The following is a 9,819-nucleotide window of genomic DNA, read 5'->3' as shown; positions in this document are numbered from 1 at the left end:
CCTCCTTCACAGCACCAAAGCAGCACACAACACTCCCTACACAACGTGACTTCCAGAACAGGCAGACGAAGGAATCCTTACCAGCTTAGAATAACACCCTGTTTACCAAAACCACATGGGGAGACCCTCAACGACAACCCCCACGACAGAAGGCCCTCGACGGGAGACACTCGACCCTCTAATAACCACTTGAACGGGGGAGGGGTAAGGAGGGGGAGACTCGACCACGTAAACACTTGGCTCTTGTTTTGGACTTGACCCCCTCCCCTGCACCTCCCCTCCTCCCCTGCACCTCCCCCTCCCCTGTGGAAAATATATGATTATGACGGTTCTCTACTTGCGGTAACGAGAGAGAAAGGTGTTGGTGGAGAGGTTGGTGGTGGTGGTGGTGGAGGGGCAGGTGGTGGTGGTGGTGGTGGAGGGGCAGGTGATGGTGGTGGTGGAGTGGTGGTGATGGTGGTGGAGTGGTGGTGGTGGAGGTAGGTGGTGGTGGTGGTGGTGGTGGTGGTGGTGGTGGAGGGGTGGTGGTGGTGGTGGAGGGGGGTGGTGGTGGTGGTGGTGGTGGAGGTGATGGTGTGGTGGGTGGTGGTGGTGGTGGGGTGGCAGGTGGTGGAGGTGCAGGTGGGTGGTGGAGTGGTGGTGGTGGTGGAGGGGCAGGTGTGGTGTGGTGGAGGGGCAGGTGATGGTAGTGGTGGAGTGGTGGTGGTGGTGGTGGTGGAGGGGTAGGTGGTGGTGGTGGTGGTGGAGGGGTAGGTGGTGGTGGAGAGGCAGTTCAGTCCCACCTAACCCACCTCATAATAATTAATAACAGGAGGAAGGTCACCCATGTGTCTTACCTCCTACTACACACACACACACAAAATTAACATGTTCAAAAAATGTGACGTACATTATGACAGACTGATTACCATGTACAAATTACTACTTAACTTTCAAAGCGTTTCATTGAGTGATTAAGTGCCGTAAAAAAACAGTAATCCCCTTGTTTAGACCTTTTTAAAAATTTATAAAGAATGCAATTAATTTACTAGTCAAAAATTTCTTCAATTGCTACATTTAAGTGGATACATACATACATACATACATACATACATACATACATACATACATACTGTACATATATACATGACCAAACACCAGTATCTCCTTGTCATTTCCTATTATTCATTCACTGTCGCTATTGGAATGGGTTAAAAGGCGAAATGAATAAATGAATGAAACGAATGAAAATAAACTGGGGTACCAAATCCTCAGGTGATCCAATGAAATGAAAGCAGCATGAAAATATAATCACACACACACACACACACACACACACACACACACACACACACACACACACACACACACACACACACACACAGAAATAACCACAATTCTCATAATATTACTCACTGAGAAATATCCCAAACACTGAGGCTGTGAATATTCCCTCAGCAATAAATTATTTTCCCAGTGCTTCCGACGACCAGGATTTGAAAAGCAATATTGATCTGTAAATTTAATAACAGACACACGGACTTTTTTCCCCGTGTCTCATACACGGACTTTTTTACCCCATGTCTCATACACGGACTTTTTTCCCCATGTCTCATAATGTTGTGGAATTTCTCACTAAGTTACGTTTTATTTGTGTTTGGAGTATTTCTATGGCCAAGGTCTATAAGGACACAGGTTAAAGTCACAAGTTAAGGGCACAAGTTAAGGGCACGGGTTAAGAGCACAGGCTAAAGTCTCAGATTAACCCGAGACCTTAACCTGTACCCTTAACCTGTGTCCTTAACCTGCGAATTTAACCTGTGCCCTTAACCTGTGACTTTAACTTAACCTGTAACCTTAACCTGTGACCTTAACCTGTGCCCTTAAGCAACATTAACTAAGGCTTAGGAGATAAACAGTAAATAAACTTAACGAGAATTGATATATTATTTAAGATTACGTGTTTTTTTATCTAAATTTTTCTGGTTTATTTCAATATGGAAAATCAAGGGTAGGTATTTATTCCTTGGTGTTAAAGATACGATATATTACAGTATAAACTTAAACACAGACAATCACATACTAAGACTCTGTTATTATAATCCCCTAACTGGTATTTAAAGAGTCTCAGAGTAATTTTAATGCCATTTGACCACGTTATCTTAAGTTATCCAGATAATTAAATCACCCTGATAGAGGTGTGGATTTATACACTAACGCTTACGAGAAATATTCAACCCACTACTGTAGCAGCTTTGAGAATCTGTAGCCAGTAACTTAGGGTTCAATTAGGTTATGTAGATTATGTGGAATATTTTTTGGTACTTCCAGGATATTTTTTTTTTTTACTTGCCATGACATATTATTGCTTAAATGGTATCAGTGGTGGTGGTGGTAACCCTTGTCTTGTGACGTCATAACTACTGTCGTCTCTTACCTACAAGGTATATATTGTAGAGTTCACTTAAACATCTCCTAACTTACCCTAATTTAACCTTAACCTAAACCAAAACTAATCTAACATATCCTAACTTACCCTTATTTAACCTTAACCTAAGCCAAAACTAATCTAACATATCCTAACTTACCCTTATTTAACCTTAACCTAACCTTACTGGTCAACATTACCGATTAAGAGGGAAGAATATATTAACTACGGCCCTTTGAGACTCCACCTTTGTCTCTCTACTAGGGGATGAAGCCCACCAACGCACGACCCTCTGAGAAAACGTCAGCCCTCTGGACGCCGGTGAAACTAACTTTAGCTAAATATCCCCGGCGGCAGCTAGATATTCAATCCTGACAAATATCTCCCACGGTGTAATGGACTCTGACCCTGATGGCGAGTGTTCATAGGATCGCCTCTCCCTACCAGGCCCTGAGAGAGTGTGTGTGTTGGGGGGGGTGAGGGGAGGGAGGGAGGGGGAGGGGGGTGGTTGGCAGCGGCGGCACCGAGCAACAGCTGCGCCCTCCAGGGAATATGTATGTGATAGTTTATCATAGTGGGTGAGTATATCTCCACTCCCACGCCCTCTGTCCTGCCAAGACAATGGAAATATACTATGGGTGAGTTTGATATATGTGAGTATATCTTCACTCCTATGTCCTCTGTCCTGTCAAACTTAACGTAGAATTATTTTAACGATAACTTCAAGAAACTCACCCCTATTGGTCCAAACTCAACCCAATACACCTTCAAACATGGTAACCCCCACACACACACCCCACGCCGTAAACCCCACACCCACCTCACCTCATACCCACTCCATCCACACACTCCTCCCTCACCAAACCCTCACCTACACCCACCCTCATCCTCCATACAGTCATCCACCTAGTAATCCCACCCATAACATACCCACACCCTTCTCTAACCACACCCATACTCCTCCCTGACCTACCCACGCACTCCTCCCTCCCTCCCCCACTCTACAGTACACACCTACACCTCTCACACACCCTCTATCCTCAAGAAGATTAACTTAATACTCAGACGTAGGAATCTGAGAGAGAGAGAGAGAGAGAGAGAGAGAGAGAGAGAGAGAGAGAGAGAGAGAGAGAGAGAGAGACCATACACAATAGCCAGAGGAACTAAAACACACATCCCAGAGAGTGAGGGTGAAAACTGTCGAAAAGTAGCTTGAAATACAGCTAAAGTTGGCCCAGCTGAAGCAGATACATCACAGGGGAGAACGTGGTATATATACTCTCTCACACACACACACTAAAAGGGATTCTTGAAGTAAATTTATATATACACACACCTGCATATATAAATTAACAGGTTGTCTTAAATGTTCATATATATCGACTGACTTAACTTATTTTTTTTCTGAATGAATTTATTAATAGCCAACACGTGGAAGAACTAAGAAACAATTAAGAGGGAGATAACGTACAGGAATCGATAACTTTATAAACGTTCTTGTCACGTACAGTACTTAGAACATTTAATAAAAAGAGGTATAAAGGTGAATTCTGCCTATGAGTAGTTACAAGACTTTTGGAACACCCTGTACATCAACAAATACCATGTTTCATTATACACATTGCAAGGATGGGGTGGGGTGGGGTGTGTGTGGGGTGGGGTGGGGTGGGGTGGGGTGGGGTGGGATGGGGGGGTGGGGTGGGGTGGGGTGGGGTGGGTGGGAGTGGGTGGGGTGGGGTGGGTGGGGTGGGGTGGGGTGGTGGGTGGGGTGGGGTTGGGTGGGGACTTCAATATGCACGTTGCAAGGCTATATCAGTACTAGTGTAGGGGAAGGAGGGAGGTGAAGGAGGGGGGGTGGGAGTTGAATCAAATATACAGGAGGGAAATTTCAATATAATGGTCGGGTTGTATGAGTGGAGATACTACTGGAGGGGAGGGTGTGGAGGGATTAACTCTACACACCTAAAAGGGGGAAAAGTTTTAATATACAAGTGGAGGCCAGACGACGTCAGTGGAGGATTGAGGGCATATTTGTGGAGGCAATAGTGGAAAGCTATATTAGTCGATATAATACTAATAGAAGAATATATTTCACAACACAAAAGAAAAAGTTCACATCAATGGAGGCTCTGCTGAATTGGGTGCTCCAGTGTACAAACAGGAAGGTATATACTTATCTATATATATACTGTATATCAATGGAAGAACCCCTCCCCCCCCCCTCATTAATCCGTCCTTCAGCTCGGGGGAGGGGGTGAGGGAAGGGACGGGAGGGAGCTATAATCTCCGTCCTTGAAATCCTGAAAGGGTGCTCGAAGCTCTCAACCAAGGAACACATTGAAATCGACAATCGCCCCAGCGTTGTCCGTGGACAGTAACTGGACTTGGACGAACTGGCTGGTTGATATACATAGACTCAGATCACCCTTGACGACCACTACAGTATGTCAGGTCGTCGTCTCTCTCTCTCTCTCTCTCTCTCTCTCTCTCTCTCTCTCTCTGTAGCATGGGGTTACGATATCTCAAATTCCCACCGTTAATTACCTGGATCTAAATGACGATGTTTACTCTAAGCACTTTCATCATCACCCTGTCACATCTTAATCTATAATGACCAAGACTTTCCCTCCTTCAGGCACCTCTCGTCAATGCTAACTCACACACACACACACACACACACACACACACACACACCTTCTTTCTCACCCATCACCCTCGTCAGTCACGGCTCTCCCACACTTTCCATCTCTCTCACCCTATCGAGAATCCTCTTAAATCTTACTTTGCTCCAATATATACACTCTTCGTCTCTTCCTAACCCTTCCTTTTCATTGTCTCACTCCACTTCAAAACCTCTTCCTATTCCTCCTTCTCCTTCTTCATCACCTTCTTCTTCTTCTTCTTCTTGGGTAGATCAACCTTAACCCTTGACACTGTCATCTATCTCTCTGTCTTCGTCCCCTTCACACACACTAAGTCCTTCCACCCTAGAGACTCCTCGAGATCCATTGCTGACATCTATACTTCTTTATGGTGTTAATCTTTGAGTATTTGTCCAGTGAAGGATTGAGAATGCATATGTGCTTTTTCTTCCCATTCGGTATCAAGATTTTCCATAATTTCAATAAAACTTGGATATTTCGTCCTTTTTTTATGATTATTTTATTTTGTTTGATGACACACACACACACACACACACACACACACACACACACACACACACACACACACACACACACACACCAAGAACTTATTGTACAATCTTACTTTTCAGAACCACGATCTGATCCAATAGGTAATCGGGCACACAAGGAACACTACTATACCACAATTAAAACTCATTCGTCTTCAATAACACCTAAACTGATCCACTGCGTAACCTAACCTAACTTAACCTAACCTAACCTAACCTCAACCACGACTCCCATACAACAACCTTACCTCCAAAGAGATCCATTGGTTAAGACGCAACAAACAACAATGACCTCAATCACGACGACTAACCCACGACCGCCTCCCATAACCACTCCCCTACACACACACACACACACACCAAACTCACACTCAACACACCGCACATGTTTTCCAAGCCCGGTCGTCCGCCCCTAAAAGTGAACTTCAACAAAGTATTAGAGCTATCCATTGTGGGGAATCGATGCAGGTAATAACACTAACCACATTTCACCCAAGACATATTTCTTTGTTTTGCCTCTGGTAGGAAGGGGGGTGGGGGGCGGGCGCGAGGGGAAGGGGGGGGGTGGGGGTGGGGGATGTCCGGTACCTCCTTCCTACCCTGGTAGTGGCTGGTCCTCCTCACTCAGGATGTTGCCGTGGAGGGTATGTCAATAATGGGTTCCTGTCACACACACTCTCACCAGATGTGGCCACGTTTCTCCCTGCCTATCTCTCTCTTCCTTCCCTCCCTCCCTCCTTCCCTCTCCCCATCATTCCTTCAACACTCCTCTAATCTCCATCTTCCTCAACTGTCTACCTCCTACGCTGTTCTTAGTCTTTTTTTACACGAAACAAACAGTAATTACAATTAAAACAAAACAAACTATTCAATTAAAGCCACCTCACATCGTCAGGTACAAGGGTCTTCAATAATCGTGTACCATAGAACAAATCGAGGTTGACACTGTACATCTCCCACGACTTTCCCTATTTTTTCCCTAGATATTTATGAACTAATCAGATATTTTCCACAACAACCTGGCGAGGATGTACAAATCTACCTGTGTAACCATCCAGTAATAATTACCTATTTCGCTTACCTGTGATGTTCTACTGACTCTATTTATACCTATGGCCATTTTACACACCCTATCTCTGACCTGCACCTCCTTTACCTGAAGCTACAGCCACTTAAATCCCATCTTACTCCAAGCCATTTACCACCACCACCACCACCACCCCTTAACCATTCATCTGGACTACATCTTACCATTTAACCACAACTAACCATTTACAATTCAACTTCTTTAAACCCATTACGACACCCAAGTCAAACCACTAACCATTCATCCCACTCACTCACCTCCCTCTCTCCCTCCCCCTCACAACCCACTCCCTCCACTGGCTACTTCCACCATTTTGATCTTAACACCTGTGATTGCTCCAGGTGTGTCAGTACAGTGTAAGTAATCCAGGTGAGTGTCTACCAGGCGCCCAGGTCCAGATCGTAAGTGTTAATGAGAGGATATAGTGCTGTGTATTGGCACGGTAATGGTATAGCTGAGAGGAATCGAATGTGTTTGTTTTGCCCGACTGTGTTAGAGTGTATAAAGAGGAGTGTTGGCGTGGCTGGCTATATAACTCTGTGTATGTTTGTCTCTTGGCTATTAAGGTGTGCTGTGGTCATTGTACAGTATATATTTTAGGTAGGAACCGTTGGATACAATAGTGAATTTAAGGAACCGTTGGATACAATAGTCCTTTAATAGTGTCTTATTTTCTAGGAACACTTAACAAACTCCTAACTATGAAGGGACGGAATAGAAATAACTTACCCATCCACCCAACACACACACACACACACACACACACACACACACACACACACACACACACACACACACACACCTCGTCCTCGTGTGTAAATATATATCCCACCAACATTGAGTCAGAAAAACATCCCAGATTTACATATATGATGGACAGGAATTGTTAATTAGTTTCCGTAAAAGCTCCAGGAAACTCAACCCTACCAGTTTATGCAGACTGGTTGTGTTTCTGCATGTAAATAAGTCCTCCATCTGCAGAGACAAAACGACAAAAAAAAATAAATTTACACGTATTAAACACGAGCGAAAATTTAATATTTGTTAAAACAATAGAATTCAACCTTACTTAAAGACTGTTTAAATTATATCATGTTAATCAATCAGTCTCCAAACATTAACACGACCAAAAAAAAAAAGCAAAACAAATTCATATGTGGTAAGTAAACTGAGGGAAAAATATTCGTAAAAAAAAAAATATTTATAAAAAAAAAAACAGGGGAAACCCAACCTAAGATATACACCTGCTTTTGTTACTGTATGTAAATCAGGCGACCATAAGCGCAGTAAAGGAACACAAACACACAGACACACATACACAGCCCCAGTTCAAGCATGGTATTTTGACTCTTGGCTCACACCCAGACCTTAAGCTCTATATAATTCCCGTCTGTTGCACCTTATACGATGTTGTTGTTATAATGTGTAACTACGCTTCAACAAATACGGTACCACGCCTGTTACCCTCCGTTCCAACCCTTGTTACCCTCCATCCTACGTCCTCTACCCTCTATCCTACGTCCGCTACCCTCCATCCCACCCCTGCTATCCTCCATCCCACCCTTGTTACCCTCCATCCCACCCCTGCTATCCTCCATCCCATCCCTGCTATCATCCATCCCACCCCTGCTATCCTCCATCCCACCCTTGTTACCCTCCATCTCACCCCTTCTACCTTCCATCCCACCCCTGCTATCCTCCATCCCACCCCTGCAATCCTCCATCCCACCCTTGTTACCCTCCATCCCACCCCTGCTACCATCCATCCCACCCTGCTACCATCCATCTCACCCCTGCTATCCTCCATCCCACCCCTGCAATATTCCATCCCACCCCTTCTACCTTCCATCCCACCTGTGCTACCCTCCATCCCACCCCTGCTACCATCTATCCCACCCTGCTATCCTCCATCCCACCCATGCAATCCTCCATCCCACCCCTTCTACCTTCCATCCCACCCCTACTACCATCCATCCCACCCCTGCTATCCTCCATCCCACCCCTGTTATCCTCCATCCCACCCCTGCAATCCTCCATCCCACCCCTTCTACCTTCCATCCCACCCCTGCTACCCTCCATCCCACCCCTGCTACCATCTATCCCACCCTTGCTATCCTCCATCCCACCCCTGCAATCCTCCATCCCACCCCTTCTACCTTCCATCCCACCCCTGCTACCATCCATCCCACCCCTGCAATCCTCCATCCCACGAAGCTATTCTTATTACATCTTAAAGATCATAACATGATTTCTTCCCGTCCATAATTAGTCACAATTTCTCAAAGTCTGACGCAAATATCACCCACAACCCACGGCGTCAGCAACATGGGTCTGACTTCACGTATCATAGACTTGATATAGTTTTATTTTACAGGATAAAAATTCATACAGGGAGACATATACTGTAGAAAAAAAACCCTAAGAAAAAGACAAAAGTAAGAGAAAACAACATATAGCATCAGCCACGAGAGTTCGATACACATCAACTACTGAAGACAAGAAGACAAGAACAGGTACATATACTGTACGTCTCCTCTTTTACTTGGATTAAAGAAAACTCTGAAGACAAAATCGAGAACCAGAGTCAATAACAACGCCAGATGTTGTCGTGCGGTTCTTTTGATGTCTCTCTTCGGGGAATCCAAAGTTACAACTTCGTTTCGCTAAAGACAAAAGGAGAAACTGTTGTAAACTGCGAGTAGCGGTGTATTCCCTTGTCAGTATTTGGAAAAAAAGGCACAACATTTATCAATATCTACAATACAAACTCCATATATAGTCCACTGTTCCGACTCAGTTAAAATAATAATATACAATACTATTAATTTTTATTATTACACCACGGTAAGTTAATTAATTATTTCTTAATCTCTTTTTCAATTATTATGCAACTACCACACACTATAACCCAACAAGAAAGGAACAATCATAAGATATATTTTGGCTGAAATCTGCTTGAGCGACTGATTCTAACTACTGCTGACATTGCTGACAGATGGCACAAGAGAGCACTTTTTATGAGAGACGAAGCGAGTTTATCACAGACAGGTAACACAAGAACCCACTTGATGAAGACAATCGTGTTACCTTGGGTGGCATAAGAAAGCAGTCTCACAGGACATTTCTACATAA

This window comes from Homarus americanus, unplaced genomic scaffold (genome assembly GCF_018991925.1).
Source record: "Homarus americanus isolate GMGI-L3 unplaced genomic scaffold, GMGI_Hamer_2.0 scaffold40629, whole genome shotgun sequence".
NCBI classification, from domain to species: domain Eukaryota; kingdom Metazoa; phylum Arthropoda; class Malacostraca; order Decapoda; family Nephropidae; genus Homarus; species Homarus americanus.
This window is presented reverse-complemented; position numbering follows the sequence as displayed.